Raw genomic sequence first — 23,907 nt, 5'->3', positions numbered from 1 at the left:
CTAACACCTATCCTCAAACTCTTCCAAAATATAGCAGAGGGAGGAACACTCCCAAACTCATTCTATGAGGCCACCATCACCCTGATACCAAAACCAGACAAAGATGTCACAAAAACAGAAAACTACAGACCAATATCTCTGATGAACGTAGATGCAAAAATCCTCAACAAAATACTAGCAAACAGAATCCAACAGCACATTAAAAGGATCATACACCATGATCAAGTGGGGTTTATTCCAGGAATGCAAGGATTCTTCAATATACGCAAATCAATCAATGTGATACACCATATTAACAAATTGAAGGAGAAAAACCATAGGATCATCTCAATAGATGTAGAGAAAGCTTTCAACAAAATTCAACACCCATTTATGATAAAAACCCTCCAGAAAGTAGGCATAGAGGGAGCTTTCCTCAACATAATAAAGACCATATATGACAAACCCACAGCCAGCATCGTCCTCAATGGTGAAAAACTGAAACCATTTCCACTAAGATCAGGAACAAGACAAGGTTGCCCACTCTCACCACTATTATTCAACATAGTTTTGGAAGTTTTAGCCACAGCAATCAGAGAAGAAAAAGAAACAAAAGGAATCCAAATTGGAAAAGAAGAAGTAAAGCTGTCACTGCAGATGACATGATACTATACATAGAGAATCCTAAAGATGCTACCAGAAAACTACGAGAGCTAATCAATAAATTTGGTAAAGTAGCAGGATACAAAATTAATGCACAGAAATCTCTAGCATTCCTATACACTAATGATGAAAATTCTGAAAGTGAAATTAAGAAAACACTCCCATTTACCATTGCAACAAAAAGAATAAAATATCTAGGAATAAACCTACCTAAGGCGACAAAAGACCTGTATGCAGAAAATTATAAGACACTGATGCAAGAAATTAAAAATGATACAAATAGATGGAGAGATATACCATATTCTTGGATTGGAAGAATCAACGTTGTGAAAATGACTCTACTACCCAAAGCACTCTACAGATTCAGTGCAATCCCTGTCAAACTACCATTGGCATTTTTCACAGAACTAGAACAAAAAATTTCACAATTTGTATGGAAACACAAAGACCCCTAATAGCCAAAGCAATCTTGAGAAAGAAACCCGGAGCTGGAAGAATCAGGTTCCCAGACTTCAGACTATACTACAAAGCTACAGTAATCAAGACAGTATGGTACTGGCACAAAAACAGAAATATAGATCAATGGAACAGGATAGAAAGCCCAGAGATAAACCCACGCACATATGGTCACCTTATCTTTGATAAAGGAGGCAAGAATATACAGTGGAGAAAAGACAGCCTCTTCAATAAGTTGTTCTGGGAAAACTGGACAGCTACATGTAAAAGAGTGAAATTAGAACACTCCCTAACACCATACACAAAAATAAACTCAAAATGGATTAAAGACCTAATTGGAAGGCCAGACACTATCAAACTCTTAGAGGAAAACATAGGCAGGACACTCTATGACATAAATCACAGCCAGATCCTTTTTGACCCACCTCCTAGAGAAATGGAAATAAGCAAATGCGACCTAATGAAACGTAAAAGCTTTTGCACAGCAAAGGAAACCATTAACAAGACGAAAAGACAGCCCTCAGAATGGGAGAAAATATTTGCAAATGAAGCAAGTGACAAAGGATTAATCTCCAAAATTTACCAGCAGCTCATGCAGCTCAATATCAGAAAAACAAGCAACCCAATCCAAAAATGGGTGGAAGACCTAAACAGACATTTCTCCAAAGAAGATACACAGATTGCCCACAAACACATGAAAGAATGCTCAACATCATTAATCATTAGAGAAATGCAAATCAAAAGTACAATGAGATATCACCTCACACCAGTCAGAATGGCCATCATCAAAAAATCTACAAACAATAAATGCTGGAGAGGGTGTGGAGAAAAGGGAACACTCTTGCACTGTTGGTGGGAATGTAAATTCATACAGCCACTATGGAGTACAGTATGGAGGTTCCTTAAAAAACTAAAAATAGCACTATCATACAACCTAGCAATCCCACTACTGGGCATATATCCTGAGAAAACCATAATTCAAAAAGTGTTGTGTACCACAATGTTCATTGCAGCTCTATTTACTATAGCCAGGACAAGGAAGCAACCTATGTGTCCATCAACAGATGAATTGATAAAGAGGGTGTGGCACATATATACAATGGAATATTACTCAGCCATAAAAAGAAACGAAATTGAGTTATTTATAGTGAGGTGAATCGACCTAGAGTCTGTCATACAGAGTGAAGTAAGTCAGAAAGAGAAAAACAAATACCATATTCTAACACATATATATGGAATCTAAGAAAAAAAAATGGTAATGAAGAACCTAGAGGCAAGATGGGAATAAAGACACAGACCTACTAGAGAATGGACTTGAGGATATGGGGAGGGGGAAGGGTAAGCTGTGACAAAGTGAGAGAGTGGCATGGAGATATATACACTACCAAATGTAAAATAGATAGCTAGTGGGAAGCAGCCGCATAGCACGGGGAGATCAGCTTGGTGCTTTGTGACTACCTAGAGGGATGGGATAGGGAGGGTGGGAGGGAGGGAGATGCAAGAGGGAAGAGATATGGGGACATATGTATATGTATAACTGATTCACTTTGTTATAAAGCAGAAACTAGCACACCGTTGTAAAGCAATTATACTCCAATAAAGGTGTTAAAAAAAAAATCCTCCTCCCCAAAAAAACCCAAAACAAACAAAGGGTATGGGCATTTTACATTTTGATAAGCATCGCCAAAACAGTTTCAAAGAATTTGCAGTAGTGAACTCCCTCTTAAACTTTGAAAATATCTATTTCTCAACATCCTGGTAATCATGCTCGTATCAAACATTTTGACCTTTGCCAGACTGATAGGTGAAAAATGCCATTTCATTGTTTGAGTCTGTATTTCTCTAATTCTGAGTGATATAGGGCTTCTTTGCATTTCTTTTCTTTTTTCCCCAGCCATTTATATTTTACTTGCTGGGGAGTTTTTCTATTGTTCATGAGCCTTATCATTTTTAAAAATGGTATTTATACTTTGAGGAAAGAAACATTTTTCTTCAGAATAAATTGTAAAATATTTATTTTTTACTTTCCACTTGTATTTTTATTTTATTTCAGTTTTTAAAAAGTATTATTTTTAGCATAGTTAATTCATTAAATGTTTCCTTAGTAGTGTCTGTGTGTCTTTGTGTATGTATATATATTCAGTAAAAACTATATATGTAGTATTTTTGTCTTAAATATATATGTATAGAAATATCTATCTTTACATATTTATATATATTTATATACATATATATTTAAGACAAAAATATGATATACATACTTGTATACAAAATATACTATACATACTTATATACAAAAATGCTATATACGTAACTTTTTCACTGAAAAAGATATTTATTTAACCACATTATAATATATTTTGGATAATTGATGAGAAAATAATTACCCAAGTCCCACTATATTAATATAATTACTGCCATCATTTTAGTGTGTCTCATTTCAGTCTGTTTTCCCATGTATATATATTTTAGTTATAAATATAATGGCATAAGTCATCTTTAAGGGACACTATAAAGGGGTTTCCTGTTAGATCAAGGAAATAACAGCAGAAAGAAGTTGGAGGTATAGTGCTTTGGGAGCAGAAGTTGGAGGGAGGGGTTTATAAGAAGTTTGGTGGGGCCTGCATCCCATCCCACACTACCCCACCCCTAATCAGGAAATGGAAAGTTGCAGAGTATTTTGTGTAAGTGTATTTGGAGAACTAACCAACATACCCATAAAAAGCTAACATGTGTAGCCTGCTATAAAATAATGTATAACCAGCCACTGTCAGCCAAGAAACAACTGCAAACAGTACCAGTTAAGCAAAAAATAATAAAGTTTTGCCCTTTTCCACTATATCCCTCTACCCCTGTTCTGACCCTAGAAAATGCAGAAGCAGCACAATGAGTAGAGGAGGAAGAGGGGAAATTGAAAGTAGAGAAAGAGAGAAAGAACAGACCTTAGTGATTTCATCCAGTCTCATGACTTTAAATGTCATCGATGTGCCAATGACTCTCAAACTTATAGCTCCACCCTTGAACCTTCTGTTGAATTCCAGACTTGTATATCTACTCTTCTACTGAACATCTCCACTTTATACACGTCTCAAAGTTAACACATCCAGAATTGAACATTTGATCATCCCCAACGAACTTATCTACCTGCAAACTCTCTCCATTATAGTTGATGGCAACTTTACCCTTCCAATTGTTCAGACCAAAAATCTTGGAGTTTTTCTTGACTTCTCTTGACCCACACATTGCATATTATTTTTTTGTCAGAAAATCCTGTGGAGTCTACCTTTAAAATATATATGGAATCTGACCACTTCTCGCCACCTCAATTACTACCTCTCTGATTGGATCTAGCATCTTCTCTCCCCTGGAGATGCCCCGATCTCCAAACAGACCTCCTGTTTCTATACTTGTCTCCCTCACTCCCACAGTCTATTTCAAAATAGCAGCCATAACTGTGTCTTAAAAACATAAATCAGATTGTCATTCTTTGACTCAAAACTTTTCAATCATTTTTTGTCTCAGAGAAAAGCCAAAGTTCTAACAACGGCCAACAAGCCTTATGTTATCTGCCCCTCCCCATTACCTCCACCTCATTCTGTTTTAGTCTACCATAACAAAATAACATAGACTGGGTGGCTCAAACAACAGAAGTTTATTTTCTCACAGTTCTGGAGGCTGGATCAGAGTGCCAGCGTGGTCAGTTTCTGGTGAGAGTGCTCTTCCTGGCTTGCTGATGGCCACCTTCTTGCTGCATCCTCATGTGGCAGAGAGAGAGAGAGAGAGAAATTAGTCCTCTGGTGTCTCTTCTTATAGAGATACTAACCCTATTGGATGAGAGTCCTACCCTTATGACCTTAATTAACCCTAATTACTTCTGTAAAGGTACTATCTCCAAACACAGTCACATCAGAGATTAGGGATTCAACATGAATTTTTTTGGGGGGATAGGGCGGCAATACATTCAGTCCATAATACCCTCACTAACAATAAGACCTTATCTCCTACTAAGTCCCCCTTGCTCACTCTCTCCAGCCACATGGACCTGGTTGATGATCCTTGAACAATTTATACACATGCCTTCTTTAGGGACTCTGTACTTGTTGTTTCCTCTGCCTGGAGTATACTACCTTCAGACATCCCCATGGATAACTCCATCATTCCTTCAAGTCTTTGTTCAAATGTTAACTTCTCCATTAAGTCGACCCATCAGCCTATTTACAATTGCTACCTACCCTGTCTAGCACCCTTGGTCCCCTTATCTTGTTCTCTCTTTTGTTGTTCCACACAACCTTCTAAGATACTTTACAAGGAGCTGGACATATAGTGGAGACTCAGACAGAGGAGGAGGGATAATGAGCCTGGTGAGAGTGGCTGCAAGTGACCCGGAGAGCCAGGGCCGTGTGGGTGGGGAAGAGTCATTTAGAGAGGAGGCCACACAGGAGCTGAGGCTCGAAAGGTAAGTGGGAGTTTGAGGAAGTAGGCCTTTACTAGTGAGTGGCCTTTGGAAATCAAATAAACCTAGCCCCCCACCCCCACTGAAGGCAGCAGTAGAATTACAGACATTGTGATAAGGCAACGGGGAAGAAATTTGCAAGAAGTTGGAGAATGAGGGGGAAGGTTGACCCTATTCTATTGGGCAGATAGGGGTCTGGCTCGGGTCTATATTTCATGAAGCTGTGGTCCCAAATTGTTTCCTTAAATAATAGGATGTCACCCCATCTGACTTTGCTATTTCCAACTTATCTCCTTTATATGAATTAAAATTTATAGATGTTTCTAATGGGAACTGAGTATAGCAACCTGGAGTTACATTAAGACATGCAACCTCAGTGAGGTTGATAGTGCCCTTAAAGAGACAAAAACATTGATGCTTGGAGAGTAGAATCGTCTTAGATAATACATCGGTTCATGACTTTCCAAAGGGCCACAGTACATGAACAGACGTATCTGTGGTTTTAAAATGTCATAGAGGAGTGGGGGTTGATTAGGAAAATCATGTTTAAAAAGTCTCTTTGCAGGAGAGAGGTTAATAATAATAACAAAAACAACATTGAGAAACACTGCTTTAAAATATGGAGAATCAGTGCTCAGTCAATACCCAATACCCATTTTATATATAGTAGTTGGTATCTGCTAATCCCAAACTCCTAATTTATCCCTTCCCTACCCCCTTTTCCCTTTGGTAACCATAAGTTTGCTTTCTATGTCTCTGAGTCTGTTTTTGTTTTGTAAATAAGTTCATTTTTATCTTTTTTTAGATTCCACATATAAGTGATATTATATGATATTTGTCTTTCTCTGACTGACTTACTTCACTTAGTATGATAATCTCTACAACAAGGTCCTACTGTGTAGCAAAGGGAACTATATTCAATATCTTATAATAAACTATAATGGAAAAGAATATTATATATATATATGCATATATACATGTATAACTGAATCACTTTGCTGTACACCGGAAACTAATGCAACATTGTAAATTAACTATACTTCAATTGAAAAAAATTTTAAAAATACCCAATACCAAACTCTTTAACAGCTAATTTACATTTTACAAAATCCCCGTGTTAGACATCCTGGTGAACATTCCCAAGGGGTTCATGGGGGTCTAGATAGGTTCATAAAGAAATTACACAAGTCCCTTGCCTCTTTAAAACTCCAGTGAGTGAGAATTTTTTATCTTTATGTAATACATTAAAGGTAAGAAAAGAAAGTAATAAATAGCTCTTTCACAGTTATGCTGACACAACTTCTAGACAACGAAGAATGAAATGGATATAGCAAAGGAAGATCTTTTTACTTATAATTCCGGCAAACAATGCAGCAACTCGTATTAGCCTAATATACTGGCAGCCCTTGCTTTGCATGATTCCAGTTCCAATGTGCACAAATTTCAGCTAGTACAGTTTAGTTAAATAACTCCAATCCCCCAATACATGTCAAATTTCAGTTATATTAACCATGAGTAATTGCATAAGGTGCAAACTTTGCTTCTAGTTCCTCAGCTCACAAATCACTATGTGAATAACAGATGAGCATCATATCAGTGACCAATCATGGTACTTCTTACAAAGTCTGTCGGTGATTGGTCACAGCACATCTGATGTTAGTTCACATACAGCCAGGAGTGTAGTCATGGTGCTTCTCTGTCCTCTCAGTGGTAAACCCACAGGATATTTTACAGAAGGATCATTGAAAGAGGGAACGTGGCCAGCAAAGAAGAAAGTGCAGCAAATAAATGAAAAGTGGCAAGTCTGGATGTGAAATTCAAGTCAAACATAAATGTAGTTACAGAAAAAATAACTGATGTCATGACTGTGCTGACGCTACTGTCTTTGAAGACATTCTAGCTATGTCGCCAGAGGAATTTGGCCAAGGTGAACTTATCCACCTTGATAGGAGAGTGGTTGTGATGAAAAGGATAAGAATATGCCAGAGGAATTGACTCTGGCAAAAAAAAAAAAAAAAAAAAACGAACAAAAACAAACAAAAAAACCTGCACATTTACATAACTTCAGACATATGTAACTTTCATGACAATGAAAGTACAAAGGATAAAATGTAAAATGCTGATCAAAGTTAGAAAGAAATCTAACAGCCAACACATAGAAAAGATGCTCAGGCCATAGCCTAAGTTATACAGTGAAAAGAAGGTAAACATTATTTAACTAGCCAAGTTTTTTTTTTACAAATAAATAAAACACTTTCATACTCAATGTTTATAATCTTGAAAATTAATGTACTAAATAAATTTTATTTTTCTATTTTTTCGTTTCCCTATACGTTTATAACTGACAGTAAGATGAATTTTAATGTGTTGACAAAAATTTTTAAAGTGATGGAAAAATCATAATTTTCCCCATAATTACTAAGAACGCTTTGTATAATTGCATCTTGCACGGTCATTTTTGTAGCCTTACACATTTGTGTAAATTGAGGACAGAACAGTCTATATCAGATAGAGTAAATACAGTAACATTTAATGAGTGCTTCCATATGCCAGATACAGAGAATGAAAGCAACCCATTATTGGTTAAAATAAATATAGAAGGAAACTCTAAATTTTTTTTTAGATGTTTTTAATTTGTAGCAGGAAACTCTAAATTTAAAGTAACAACAATATTAAGCAACCTAAATGGATCATCAACAGATGAATGGATAAAGAAGATGTGAGATTTTATATATATATATATATGTAATATATGATACACACACAATGTAATACTACTCAGCCATAAAAAAAGAATGAAATAATGCCATCTGCAGCAACATGAATGGACTTAGAGATTATCACACTAAGTGAAGTAAGTCAGAGAAACACAAATACCATATGATGTCACTTATATGTGAAATCTAAAATATGATAAAAATGGACTTATTTACAGAGCAGAAACAGACTCAGTTACCAAAGGTGAAAGGGGGTGGGGGAGGGATAAATTAGGAGTTTGGGATTAGCAGATATAAACTACTGTGTATAAAATAGATAAACAACAAAGTCCTACTGTATAGCAAAAGGAAATATATTCAGTATCTTGTAATAAGCTATAATGGAAAAGAATATGAAAAAGAATATATATATGTATAACTGAATCACTTTGCTGTACACCAGAAACTAACACAACATTCTAAATCAACTATACTTCAATGAAAAAATGAAAAAATGATAACGTAACGGTAATATTAATGGCAATAGATAATACTTATTGAACACTTACTATATGCCAGGTACCTTATAACATTTTTTGTATCAAGTTATTTAATCTCCACAACAATCTTATAAAGTAGGTAGTTATTATCCCCACAGTTACAACGGGGTGAAGAGATTTAATAATCTAGTTATGTGGAATGAACAAAGAACTATTTTATTTAAGTTTAACCAGTATATTTTCATTCATTCATTCATTCAATAAATCAACAGATATGTGTTGAGTGCTTCCATTTACCTGACCTATTTCTAGAAACTGAGGATCTAGCAAAGCTCTGACTTCATGGAGCTTATGTCATAGTGGGAGAGACAAGACCATAGCAAACAAACAAACAAATATATCACATAATATCAGGTTATATTAGGATTATTCTGATATTTACATCAGAAAAATGAAATGGGGCAAGGAAGAAAAATAAACAGTCAAGGAAATTGCTAGGATGTTCCAGAAAGGCTTTTCTGAGGAGGGGACATTTGAACAGAAAAGTGAATAAAATGAGGGAGCAAGTCATGTGAATTTCTGGTGGAAGAACATTCCTGGCAGATGGAAGAGCAAGAACAAAATTCCTGAAATGAAACTTGAGTAGCAAGTTCTAGAAAGAATAATGAAAAAAGGGTTAAAATAGTGGAATAAATGAGAGGAAGGGTCTCGGAAATGAAGCTGAAGAGGTAGCCAGGGACTAAAATAAAGGACTTTGTAGCCATGGAAACTATTTTCCATTTTCCATGTAGTGGAGGTGAGAAGCCACTGAAGGCCTGAGGGCAAGAGAGTGAAATGTTTTGTTTCCTTGTAAAATATCACCCTGGCTAAAGTGTAGGGAGTAGGCAGTGAGGATGGGGAGCAAGAATGCAGGCAAAGGGACAAGCTTGGTAGTTCATGTGAGAGAGTGATGGTGGCTTGGACCAAGGAGGTAAGAGTAGGGGAAGTGAGAATACTGAAGGAGTGGTTCATTCTGAAGATAGAGTTTACAGGATTTGCTGATGGATTTGATGCAGGGTGTAAAGCAAGAAAAGTGAAGAATCCAAACACGCAGCACAGTTTTGTCCTAGTAATTAAGTGAATGATGGTGCCATTTATGAAAGAAAGATGAGGAATAAGTAAGTTTGTGTTGGAGAATAACTCAAGTTCTTTTTTGGACATGCAAGTTTTGCATACAAGTGGTAATAAAAGCCATGGAAGGAGATCAGTTAACATAAGTCATGATTGTAGATGAAATTTAGAAGAGGTCACACAAGAGGGACTTGAGTACATGCCAGCATTTAGGGGTCAGCACATAGAAGATTGGGAATTCCCTGACAGTCCAGTGGTTAAGACTCAGCGCTTTCACTGCTGTGGGCCTGGGTTCAGTCCCTGAATGGGGAACTAAGATCCCATGCGTGGCATGGCCAAAAAAAAAAAAAAAAAAAAAGAATATTGAAGATGATCCAGCAATGGAGACTGAAAGAAAAAAACTTTATATTTTATACTTGTATTTCAAATAACTAATGAACCTGGTTCCAACATGAATGCACCAAATATGTGACACCTGATAATATTCCAAATAACTGAAGGAAAATATCTGCCATACTTTACTCTGAGTAAAGTTGCTTTATTGATTACAAATTCTCAAAGGGCACTGATCCATGATTAGTGTATTTTGAAGATAGAAATTCTTTGTAATGGCTCAATACTCAGTACTATTAGAATAAGAGAAACTATTTCATGGCAGGAAAGATGTGTGATACAGGTAAAACCTTAAACTGGGTATTTTTTACTTAAATATTCACCCAGTATCTTAATTTGAGAAAATTACAAGTGCAGGTAGATTCTTCATCATTAAAGGTACCAGCCTGAAAAAAAGAAAAAAGTGGTAATAGCTACAAGTAAAGTAGTGTCACCAACAGATACACACACACACACACACACACTCTCACACTCACACCTTTACACATTCTCAGTTTCTGCACTGATGTGGTCTTATTCTTACCAGCAGCAAATAAAGTATACTGAACTTGATGGTACATGCCCGTATGCTGCTCATTGCCTTTCTCCAAACTGATTTGTGCTCCAAATTGCTACCAGCCCAGGACCACCTTAAATCTTAAAGTTTGAGGTTATTACCTGGGCTTCATCATCCAATATGAAATATGGTTGAAGGCTAGTTTACACCTGGTTCTTCTTTATCTTGTCTGTGCTGTCTCCTAGGTTATGAACTTATTGAAGGCAGTCTTTCATTAGACTGGACATTATATGTAGGTGATCAAAATTAAGTTCAGATTTGGGGGAATTAACAAATCTCCTTAGGGACAAAGGGGTCTTTCATGCTCCATTTATTTATCTGAGTTCCTGATGTTCTTCAAATTTTGATCTAATAATTCTCTCTTTTTTGACTATTCAACTTTTAAAAGATTTTTTTTAAAAGTTTTATCTACCATTTTTATTTGTTTTCTGTGGGATTGTGATCCAAATAACCTAGCCTGCTATTATTGGAAACCAGAAGTCTCACTCCCGTAGCCACTAGAGAAAATTTTACCCAAGTTTTCAAAACTCTGCCATTGCTTCCACAGTGTTCTTCTTGATTGCCTCATACACATGTGATTTCTTCCTCCTTCAAAATCCCATATCATATCTCTGATCCTCTGTTACTCTTCTATCTATTAGTCATGAGTGCATTCAGCAGTTCCCTTTTTATATCATGCAGATTCTTAATGGCAGGTGGCATGTCTTATCCCCTGAGGCAACTAGTTCATGCTTTGCACAAAGCAAACACTTTATTTAACTGAAAAAGATTTCAAAGTATTGCTTGAGAAACCAACCATAATACAATCACTTCAGTTATTTCCCACATTTCTCAATTGCAACAAGGAATAGTCTTGAGCAATAAAAAAAGTTCCCAATTCTTTTCCCTCATATTCCACTGAAGTAGAGTTTATATAAAGTAATGTGACAGCCCAGTCTATTCTTCTTCTAACAAGACCCAGCTGCTAGAACATTCAATCACCATTAGTTCAATTTTTGATAACAAAGATGTTTCATCAGCCTACTTCACAGACCCACTAAGTAGCCTCAGTTCACAGGGAAAGAAGGAATTGGCCCCCAAGGAGCATAATTCTACACAGACGGGGTCAAGCAAGACTGAGTGTCAAACCGCATGACAACACATAAAATGATGTGGGGAAAGACTGTGAACCATGTGTTGCCTTAATTGCTTGTGTATTTCTAAGAAAAATGATTGTTGCCAGAAAATCATCTAAAATTTGAAATCACACAACCCAGGGGACAAATTCTAGGCTTGCCCTTTTCTACCTACTTGTTGAATCTGACATACCATGGATTATAAAATATCATTATTGGATGATAAAATATCATAATTTCCTTTCCATTTAGAAAGGAAAAAATCAGTCAGCTAATCTATGTTTCCCATTTGTGGTAAGCATATTGTGATTTCAGGAATGGTAAAAAGTGGTATAATATGCTTCTTAGAATAATTGGAGTATAGTATAGATCTTAACATCTTTAAAGCTCCATGTTTTCATTCAGTAGACAAATGGTTATAAAAATACTTTCTTCAAATTAACTATACTCCAATAAAAAAAAAACCCTGCTGCTTTATCAACTAAGTTTATGTAATATTCTAAATAAAAAAGTACGTTCTTCATAAATGTTAGTTTCCTTGTTATCCTTTCTTTATCAGTCTCAATACTGACCCAGCGGAGTCACAATCTACAGGAACAGAATGAATCATAGTGTGAAGGTAAGGAATATGGCACCAAACCTACCCACAAAAAAACAGATCACAGGAGGTTGTGCTGGTTGAGCTATAAGTTGTACAGCTCAGAAAAAGAAAAAGTTTATCTGTAAACTTGCTTATACCCACCCTCTCATGATGTATCTACCTATGGAGAAGAAGGGGTATTAGAAAATTAACTAGTCTGATCTCTCCGCTTCCAAGAGGAAAACTGACTTATTTAAATGGGTGAGTTTGCAATAAATTAACAGGGTTTGTATGACATAACATCTCCCTCTCACCTTTCTCAGGAAAGCCACCTGCCCACCTACAGGAAGTGATCTGCTATGCCATGTATGAAAGTTACCCCACAGGGAAAGTCTGAGATTTTCTAACCCAGTTTGTGACTGGGTAGGTACATCTGCCTAATTCCTTGGATCAGTGTTACAAAGTTCACCTACCCAAAGAAATAAACCACAATTTCTAACATCAGCTTTATTATTAGTAAGGGTGATATTTTGTTCTCTTTTCTACTGTACATTTTCTTAATTGGATCAAGACTCATAATTCAGGAAGTTTTAACAAGGTGCTATTTGTAAGTTCCCTAAAAGAACAACTATTCTACCTGCCCTTGGCTCTAATGAAAAGGCAGGCCTCTGTATTAGAATACAGAAATGATGATAAAGGCTGCCTGTTCAAGATGTCATTGGGAAATTCAGTTCATCCCATAACCGTCCCTTCCTCACCCTGTCTGACACAGTCAGACAACCAGCCCATATCAAATATTTCTTATCTGCTGAGGAGGGGGACCACTCCTTTATTTTCCCTCTTTTCTGGCTTGTCTTAGCTTCCTCCCATCAACAGTGCTATCCAAAGCTTTATCTCTGGCCTGTGATGAACTTGGCTGTCCTCTCATTGCCACTAGCCAGCAGAGAAGCAACCCAGGCACTGATCCAAACCAAATAAAGGGCAGGCAGCTGCAGTCTATGAGATGACAGAGTATTACCTAAAGGCCCAGCAAAGGCCACATGTTGAATTACTGTGAGCCATCAAATTAGGAGGATAAGGAACTTTACCAATAAAATTACAACCCACTTTGCTTGGCCACATTCTCAGAGACCAACAAACTGGGACCAAAGGTAGCTATGCAGGGATATCAAGAAGTTGAGATGTGAGAACAGCCAGGACATTGGACAGGAGGAATCTTGCCCAGCTCCATGCTCATCTTATTTCCTTGTATACATTCTGTATCAAAACAAATAAATTATATTTTTTGCCATAAAAATTCAGCCACAATGCTTACTTTTGTGTTTTTGCACCGAGGGAAACTATCCCCATGCATTCCACATACTTGCATATTACTTATATAATTTGTAATTATTTTATTAGGTTGTGTCTTGTCTTACATCCCCTGGCCCACCCACTACCCAGCCATTTATGCAGCAAACAGCTCTATGCAGGTATAACCTGACAGCACTTGGCCTTGGCTATACATCATGTCTCTCGATTTATATCCTGGAACTTCTCTGGCACAGGGGCACCCTGAAGTGAAAGGCAGTTGACCCCTTTGGTGCCACCAGTGGATACTGGGGAATACTGGTGGGTAAATTCTCCCCCTTCTGTCCCTAAGGCAGACAATTCTGAGGCACATCTACACTGGGTACTATCACTGTCTCTGCACCTGCAACATGTTGTAGAGGTTCCATCCCTAAAGATCAGAAGTATGATAAAACACGAACTTCCTCAAAAGGATAGAATAACATTTTGAGCTAGTGAATTTAGAATAATGCAGACAGAGATGGTCAAACCAGTTTGTACCACACTTTGATCTTACATCCTTTCAAGAGAAAGGCACTGGCCCTAAAGGAAGGATGTTGATATAGCTCTCTAACTGAAAGAGAGGTTATGATCACCAACTAGAAAGAGAGCAAGAATGAAGAAGCAAAAGTGAGACTCAGTGCTCAATGAATACATAATTTAGCCTAAGGTCAACTCTGCTTACAATGATTTAAAAAATACTACTTTAGACTTCTTTGGAAGACTTTCAGTACTTCTAGATAGATCTAATCCATTACAACATGCTACATAGACATTACAAATTGCAATGATACAATTATTAAATATAGGTAACTTATTTTACAAAGCCTCTTCTTTTCAAATCAAGATGATCCAATTACCACATGATGCCAAGCCCAGTGTGTTTCCAACACAATTACAGATTATGTATTTGTGAGATTTTTATCAGTGAGACATTTCCAAAGCAAAGCTGGAGAAGCAACTCACTGAGGCCAGATCAATAATGAAATAATTGTACCCATTCCTGTTTTTTTCTAAGGCCAGGCTTACTGTGGAGAAGGAGTCAGTCTGTTATGAGTCTGCAGAGGTGACTTCTTTCTCTTTGGGTTATATATGACAAAGGTCCTCCTCATATCACTGCCTTCAGCTGTAGACCTGGTTCAAATACTGAAAGAAATTGGAATGAATGAAGATCAATCCAGCAGCCCAGCTAAACAGGATCACTCAGGAGTCTTGCTTTGGCGGCCTCAAGGGTCACACTGGCTCAAGATATACACTTGGTTCACCTAGAAAAAAATATTTTTATGGGTTTGAAGGATGAACTGATATGATCTAGAAAGAAGAAGAGGAAATAGGACTTTGTCATTCACAGAGTAAAGAGACCATTTGTGAGTTACGTCTCTTGCCAATGACTAGCAAAGAATATTCAGAAGAGAAGAGGCAACAATTTCCTTTGATGAAGTGTTTACCAAGTTGGGTCTACCTTTAACCACTGCAGTGGGAATTCTTCCATTCCAATCTCATTCACTATATATCTCAAACATCATGCACCTACCTAAAAAGATACCCTAGCAAGGGGTAAATTGGATCACAGAGAGTAATAAAATCTATGGAATCTTCCTTGAGTTTTGGTCATTAAAATCATTCAAATTCAGATAATTACCAGAATGGACATTTACAAATTCCCAGAAAAGAGCCATATTTTTACTAAAGGCGTTTTTGAATATTCTATTATGGTTAACCTGTTACAATGTGCTTTATCAACAAATCAATTCTACTTTTAGAAATAGTACATTGACAGAGAAAGAATCGACTCTTAAGTTCAAGATGTGGTATAGCATTTTGGAACGTTTTCACACTTTTAGGACGAGGTGGAAAGGACCTGTGACTCCTTGGTCTAAAATCAAATGTTCTGAAATAATTTTATTGGTGTTTAGGTCAGAGTCAGGACTTCGATGCTTTTTGAACTTACCATTTGTACTGCATAGCGGTCTTTTAAATTGAGTAGTTTACATATAATATTATATTAGTTTCAGGTGTTCAACATAATAGTCACATAATTGTATACATTTGCAAAATCATAACTATCTTTTAAGAGACCCTTTCTAACATGGTGACACGATGGTGAACACAAAAGATATTGGGAGAATTCGAAGTATAAATATCAAGTTGCTGCCTGAGGCTGTGCAGCTTGAGCCATTGTGATTTTCATACATGTTTGGGAAAATCTATTGGAGCCAAAGCAGAGAAATCACTTCAAACCCCGGCTAATGCATTCACTGGAGTAGGCTGTTAGCCTACTCAATTTAGCCAGAAATAGTCTCTGGGTGAGAGGGTCTTCATTTCCTTCCCCTCAAAGAAGCCTGGCTTTGACAAAGGATTCAGACTATTTTTATTTTCCTTTGCCAAACACAACATTTGGCAGAACACTGATCTTTGATTGGGCAAAATAAGAACTAGGTAGTGACAGAGTAGGGTCACTAGAGTGAGGTCTAGACCAGTGGTTTTCAAAGTGTGATCTGGGGGCCCTTAGGAGATCTTGAGACACTTCCAGGTCTCAAGGTGAGGTCAAAACATTTCACAACATTAAGATGTTGCCTGCCTTCCCCCGCCCTGCCCCGACTCTCTCTGAGTGTACAGGGGAGGTTTCGGTGACCGAGTGATGTGTGATGATGTCATTGCTCTGATGGCTAATGGAATATGAGTTGGTATTTTGAATTTTCTCTCTTAATTTCTAATACAGTAAATATCAATTGTTATAACTCATATTTTAAAGAAAACTCTTTGGGGTCCTCAATAATTTTTAACAGTTTAAAAGTATCTTGAGAAGAAAAAATTACATTTCTAGAACAATGCTTTCCAATAAAATTTATTGTCATGATGGAAATATTCTATAAAATATTCTATTCTATAAATCTGCACTGCACTGCATGTGACTGATGGCACCTAAAATGTGGCTAGTGGCTAGTGCGACTGAGGAACTGAGTTTTAAATTTTTGTAGTTTAAATTTAAATGTAAATAGCCACTGTGGGTGATGGCTACCATATTGGGCAATGCAGACCTAGACCCTCAGTGCCCTGACTCCTGATTTAATATTTTTCCCAGTCTTTTACACAAGTTTTTTTACAGTTGGAAACACATTTTTCTTCTGCTAACTATTAAACTCTTGGCTTGGTTTATGTGGTAGGTAAGGGGATATTTAACAACAAACATACAATAAGAGAATTATCATGTGTGGCTCTGAAATATAAATTCCAACTCAAATCTTTGACTCTAAAAAAGAAAAAAAAAACACAAAAAAATCTTGTAGTTGCCCGTTTAAGAGTTATACAGAGTTTGAAAGAATGTTTATTCATGCCTCATCTTGAATTAACTACACAGGTTTTAGATGATAGTTTTAAAATTATAAACAGTGTTTTGGGCTTTAATTCTGTTGCAGTTACAAAGAGACAAGAATGTAAATGTTGCAATTACATAAGGTCAGCTGGGTGTTCAGACATATTATTGTTAAACTGGCCTGCTTTGGTGTAGTCATTATTCATTAGCATCTGGATCTCAATTAGCAGAAATCCTGGATTTCTCAATTAGTAGAATTGTCTGGATATTGTGCACCTGACTCTTGCTAATCCTACTCCCAAGAGGAGAGTCTCAAGTTGAAAATATAAGCTTTGAATTGTGTGACACTTGTATGAGTTACTAAATCTCTCTAAACCTATTTTTTTCCCAAGTAACATGGGATAATGATGCTATTAGTGGCTTCTCTATATGTTGTTGAGAGGATTAAATGAAATAATGTATGTAAAACACTTAGTACAACTCCTGAAAATTGAAAATACTCAATAAGAGGCAGTTAGTGCCCAAATTATTACTATTAGCTGTGTTTACATAGCAAATATTTATTGGGAGCCAATCATGTGCTGGACAGTGCGTTAGTACTGGTGAATAAGCAGATGTGGTCCCTGCATTCGTGGAGCTTACAACTAGTGAGGAAGAGAGACGAACAATTACATAAATAAATAAGAGTTCTAGCTGGTGCTGAGCTTTCTCCGAGAAGAGCTGAGTCATAAATAGGATGTATAAGGAAAACCATTTAGATTGAGAGGCCCAGAAAGAACTCTTGGAGGAAAGAACATTTAAGCTGAGATCTGAAGTATCAGTAGGTTTCACCACTGGTAGAAAGGTGTTTCAGGACAGGTCAGTTTGGAGTAATGGTTAATAAATAGACAAAATTCAATGACTAAACAAGACAGAAGCTCATTTCTCTTTCCCTTTCCCGTCCAGGGTCAGTAGTCAGGCTCTGCTCTGTAAAGTCATCTGGGGATCCAGGCTGAAAGGGCAGGTCTGTTTTCTCCACTGTGACTTCTAGAGTTGCTCCCCACCATCATTTCCAGCCAGCAGGAAGGAAAGGGAGATGGACATCCAGGAAGAACTTTAAACAGACAACCCAAAATTTGCACTTATACAGGAAGGTTGTCTGGATGTTCCGACAGGCTGTCATTGAACTGGCCTGCCTTGGTGTAGCCATCATAATTCACTAGGACCTGGATCTCAATTATAGAGATCCTAGAACAGACTGGATATTGTGTACCTGATTCTTGCAAACCAAACTCACAAGAGATATATGAGCATCAAAGAGTATCCTTAAAAGGATAAACTTTTACTTGACTGAGTTACTCAACCTTTCTAAGCCTATTCCTAGTGAAGTGGTATAATGCTAATATCAGTGCCTTCTCTATAGGTTGTTGAGAGGGTTAAATGAGATAATCCCTTACACTCATATGCTACTGATGTCAGAGGGCTTTGTAATATGGCTACACCTCGATGAAAGAGCAAGTAGGAAATGTAGTCTCTCACTAGACAATCATATTCTGAGTAAAATGGAAAACTAATTGTGATTTCCCCTAGATGTCTACCACACAGGAAGAGGAAACCAAAAATAAAAAGCCATAATATTGGAAAGAGCTTGGCACACTAAAGGAACGGGATGGAGACTAGAATGGCTTGGGGAAAGTAGTATGACATGAGGCTAAATGTCAGGATCCCCTCCTGCAATCAATTTATAATCCACTAGGAGAGACAGAAGTAAGCAAACATGATTAATGGTATTATAAATGCAAACAAACATGATGTATTGGTAGCAGAGAATAAGAGTCATTTTTTTTTTTACTCAGGAGATCGTGGAGAATGGGACATTTTAGTCACCTCTGTGACTAAGAATTTGGGTGCAAGGTGACAGGTGGGGAGACATAGGAAGGAAGATGAAGAGCATTTGTACAGAGCAAAAGCAAAGGCAAGGAGCCAGGATATTTCAGGGTGAATTCCAAGAGTGGCAAGGGCTATAGCTTAAAACATCATGAGAAAGAGAGTTTGCCTATGCTACCCTTAAATAGTCCCCAAAGAGAAATTTTGCACTATTAGTAATACAGCTAGGAAGTATTATAACAAATAGATCATGCAGTCAAGATGTAATATCAATTTCTTGAGTTATGTTCAAAAAGTGTTTGAAAAACAATGCTCTCCATCTTCATCTAATATCATAGCACCAACTTTATTTATCTCTCCAACTAAGGAACAATTCCTTTGTATCAAAGTCTTGTTGAACAAATTAATGTTTCTGATGTGCTAGTTTTATCAAAAACAGAAAATATTGCTGCACTCTTATCTGAAACATGCATGCAATACAGAAATAATTTTTATTTACTCTGAAAGTTAATTTATTTCACTAACACTTCGAACTTCTGTTTTTCCCACAAAGCTGAAAATATATTCAGTACTTTCATTCACTTACTCATACACTCATTCATTCAGGAATGTTCGTGAATGTCAACAATCTATACTAAATGTTAGGCACTGGGATGTTAATAAGACAGAGTCCTTGACCTCAAGAGTTGCAGGGTTTCATCTGAATGGAAGAGGAACAAACACCACAGTATAATGCAGAGCAGAGTAAAAGACATGATATTATGTCAGTATAAATAAGGACAGAAGAAGGTGGTGGTTACTCTGTGAAGAGAAAACAAGGTAGGTTTTGTGGGAAGAGAACCACTTGAGATAGCCTGAACATTGATCTGGATTTTGAAAGCTAAAGAAGAGTCTTCCAATCTGCGAAAAAAATCATGAATTTCTGAGTATGATTGGCTAGTTTAGGGGTGGCAATTAGTCCAGAGTAGATAGAGCAGCTAGTCAAAAGAAGGAGAAATAAGATAGAATGTTATGAGACCCAAATTGTGGAGAGCCTTGAATGCTGAGCAAAATATTTTTGAATTTGATTCATAAATAATGGGAAATTATTGCAGGTCATTAAGAGGGGGATGGATATGACTGGATCAAAGTTTTAGGAAGAGAGCTCTGGGGACAACATGAATGGTAAAAGGCAGCTGAGCTCAGTGAGCATAGAAGTATGGTGTCCAAAGTGAATCCTGCCACTTGATAGCTGTGTGACATTGAGCAGATGATTTACCTGATCAGTGGCTTATTTTCCTCATCTGTAAAACAAGGATGATAATGATAGCTACTTCATAGGGTTGTTATGAGGACTGAATGAAGTAATTCATGTCAAGGGTTTAGAACAATGCCTGATATATAATAAGCATAACTACCTATTTCATAGAGTTGTGAGGGATTAAATTAGGTACAAAGTTAGTTACAAACACATGCAAAGTTCTCAGCAAAGAGTCTGGTTCCTAGCAATCACTCACAAAAGGATAGTTTGGGGATTTTTTGGACATCTTTATTGGAGTATGATGCTTTACAATGGTGTGTTAGTTTCTGCTGTATAACAAACTGAATCAGCTATATGTATACATATATCCCCTTATCCCCTCCCTTTTGCATCTCCCTCCCAAACTCCCTATCCTACCCCTCTAGGTGGTCACAAAGCACCCAGCTGTTCTCCCTGTACTATGCAGCTGCTTCCCACTAGCTATCTTATACATTTAGTAGCATATATATGTCACTGCTACTCTCTCACTTCGTACCAGCTTACCCTTCCCCCTCCCCGTGTCCTCAAGTCCATTCTCTACATCTGCATTGTTATTCCTGTCTTGCCCTTAGGATCCTCAGAACCTTTTTTTTTTTTTTTTTTTTTTAGATTCCATATATATGTGTTAGCATACGGTATTTGTTTTTCTCTTTCTGACTTACTTCACTCCGTATGTCAGACACAAGGTCCATCCACTTCACTACAAATAACTCAGTTTCGTTTCTTTTTATGGCTGAGTAATATTCCATTGTATATATGTGCCACATCTTCTTTATCCATTCATCTGTCGATGGACACTTAAGTTGCTTCCTTGTCCCGGCTATAGTAAATAGAGCTGTAATGAACATCATGGTACATGATTCTTTTAGAATTATGGCTTCTCAGGGTATATGCCCAGTAGTGGGATTGCTGGGTCATATGGTAGTTTTATTTTTAGTTTTTTAAGGAACCTCCATACTGTTCTCCAGAGTGACTGTATCAATTTACATTCCCACCAACAGTGCAAGAGGGTTCCCTTTTCTCCACACCCTCACCAGCATTTGTTCTTTATAAATTTTCTGATGATGCCCATTCTAACAAGTGTGAGGTGATACCTCACTGTAGTTTTGATTTGCATTTCTCTAATGATTAGTGATGTTGAGCATCCTTTCATGTGTTTGTTGGCAATCTGTATATCTTCTTTGGAGAAATGTCTATTTAGGTCTTCCACCCATTTTTCGATGGGGTTGTTTGCTTTTTGATATTGAGCTACATGAGCGGCTGCTATACTTTAAAGATTAATCGTTTGTCAGTTCTTTTGTTTGTTGTCTTTTCATCTTGTTTATGGTTTCCTTTGCTGTGCAAAAGCTTTTAAGTTTCATTAGGTCACATTTGCTTATTTTTGTTTTTATTTCCATTTCTCTAGGTGGTGGGTCAAAAAGGATCTTGCTGTGATTTATGTCATAGAGTGTTCTGCCTATGTTTTCCTCTAAGAGTTAGTAGTGTCTGGTTTTACATTTAGGTCTTTAATCCATTTTGAGTCTATTTTTGTGTATGGTGTTAGGAAGTGTTCTAGTTTCATACTTTTACATGTCCAGTTTTCCCAGCACCACTTATTGAAGAGACTCTCTTTTCTCCATTGTATATTCTTGCCTCCTTTGTCAAAGATAAGGTGGCCATATGTGCGTGGGCTTATCTCTGGGCTTTCTATCCTGTTCCATTGATCTATATTTCTGTTTTTGTGCCAGTACCATACTGTCTTGATTACTGTAGCTTTGTAGTATAGTCTGAAGTCAGGGAGCCTGATTCCTCCAGCTCTGTTTTTCTTTCTCAAGAGTGCTTTGGCTATTTTGGGTCTTTTGTGTTTCCATACAAATTGTGAAAATTTTTGTTCTAGTTCTGTGAAAAATGTCATTGGTAGTTTCATAGGGATTGCATTGAATCTGTAGATTGCTTTGGGTAGTATAGTCATTTTCACAATGTTGATTCTTCCAATCCAGGAACATGGTATATCTCTCCATCTCTTTGTATCATCTTAAGTTTCTTTCATCAGTGTCTTATCGTCTTCTGCATACAGGTCTTTTGTCTCCTTAGGTAGGTTTATTCCTAGGTATCTTATTCTTTTTGTTGCAGTGAAAAATGAGAGTGTTTCCTTAATTTCTCTTTCAGATTTTTCATCATTAGTGTATAGGAATGCAAGAGATTTCTGTGCATTACTTTTGTATCCTGCTACTTTACCAAATTCATTGATTAGCTCTCGTAGTTTTCTGGTAGCATCTTTAGGATTCTCTATGTCATCTGCAAACAGTGACAGCTTTACTTCTTATTTTCTGATTTGGATTCCTTTTTATTCTCTGATTGCCATGGCTAAAATTTCCAAAACTATGTTGAATAATAGTGGTGAGAGTGGGCACTCTTCTCTTGTTCCTGATGTTAGAGAAAATGGTTTCAGTTTTTCACCATTGAAAATGATGTTGGTTGTGGGTTTGTCATATATGGCCTTTATTATGTTGAGGTAGGTTCCCTCTATGCCCACTTTCTTGAGAGATTTTATCATAAATGGGTGTTGAATTTTGTCAAAAGCTTTTTCTGCATCTATTGAGATGATCATATGGATTTTCTCCTTCAATTTGTTAATATGGTGTATCACATTGATTGATTTGTGTATATTGAAAAATCCTTGCATTCCTGGAATAAACCCCACTTGACCATATTGTATGATCCTTTTAATGTGCTGTTGGATTTTGTTTGCTAGTATTTTGTTGAGGATTTTTGCATCTATGTTCATCAGTGATATTGGCCTGTAGTTTTCTTTCTTTGTGACATCTTTGTCTGGTTGTGGTATCAGGGTGATGGTGGCCTCGTAGAATGAGTTTGGGAGTGTTCCTCCCTCTGCTATATTTTGGAAGAGTTTGAGAAGGATAGGTGTTAGCTCTTCTCTAAATGTTTGATAGAATTCTCCTGTGAAGCCATCTGGTCCTTGGCTTTTGTTTGTTGGAAGATTTTTAATCACAGTTTCAATTTCAGTGCTTGTGATTGGTCTGTTCATATTTCCTATTTCTTCCTGGTTCAGTCTCGGAAGGTTGTGCATTTCTAAGATTTGTCCATTTCTTCCAGGTTATCCATTTTATTGGCATGCACTTGCTTGTAGTAGTCTCTCACGATCCTTTGTATTTCTGCAGTTGTTACGTCTCCTTTTTCACTTCTAATTCTGTTGATTTGAGTCTTCTCCTTTTTTTTCCCGATGAGTTTGGCTAATGGTTTATCAATTTTGTTTATCTTCTCAAGGAACCAGCTTTTAGTTTTATTGATCTTTGCTATTGTTTCCTTCATTTCTTTTTCATTTATTTCTGATGTGATCCTTATGATTTCTTTCTTTCTGGTACCTTTGGGTTTTTTGTTCTTCTTTAATTGCTTTAGGTGTAAGGTTAGGTTGTTTATTTGAGATGTTTCTTGTTTCTTGAGGTAGGATTGTATTGCTATAAACTTCCCTCTTAGAACCACTTTTGCTGCATCCCATAGGTTTTGGGTCATTGTGTTTTCATTGTCATTTATTTCTAGGTATATTTTGATTTCCTCAGTGATATCTTGGTTATTTAGTAGTGTATTGTTTAGCCTCCATTTGTTTGTATTTTTT

The 23,907-nt window shown here is 36.9% G+C and overlaps 1 protein-coding gene across 4 annotated transcripts in view; it reads right to left on the bottom strand.

Annotated features, from left to right (window-relative positions):
* LOC309627935 (uncharacterized protein) overlaps window positions 1-23,907 on the bottom strand; it is a 144,745-nt gene that overhangs the window by 47,796 nt on the left and 73,042 nt on the right. The window contains exons 11-12 of one of the 4 annotated variants that reach the window (XR_014244040.1): window positions 14,860-14,976; window positions 4,763-4,853 (exon numbers count right to left, since the gene is read on the bottom strand). The gene's annotated coding sequence lies outside the window, so the exon portion shown is untranslated. Of the gene's footprint in view, window positions 1-2,592; window positions 4,854-8,285; window positions 14,977-23,907 lie in introns of those variants that run through there. The other 3 variants (XR_014244041.1, XM_082390336.1, XR_014244042.1) reach the window with 3 other exon arrangements.

The sequence above is a fragment of the Balaenoptera borealis genome (genome assembly GCF_965194805.1).
Source record: "Balaenoptera borealis genome assembly, chromosome: 4".
In the NCBI taxonomy this organism is placed as follows: domain Eukaryota; kingdom Metazoa; phylum Chordata; class Mammalia; order Artiodactyla; family Balaenopteridae; genus Balaenoptera; species Balaenoptera borealis.
Note: the sequence above shows the minus strand (reverse complement) of the source record. Positions and strands in the feature narration are given on the sequence as shown.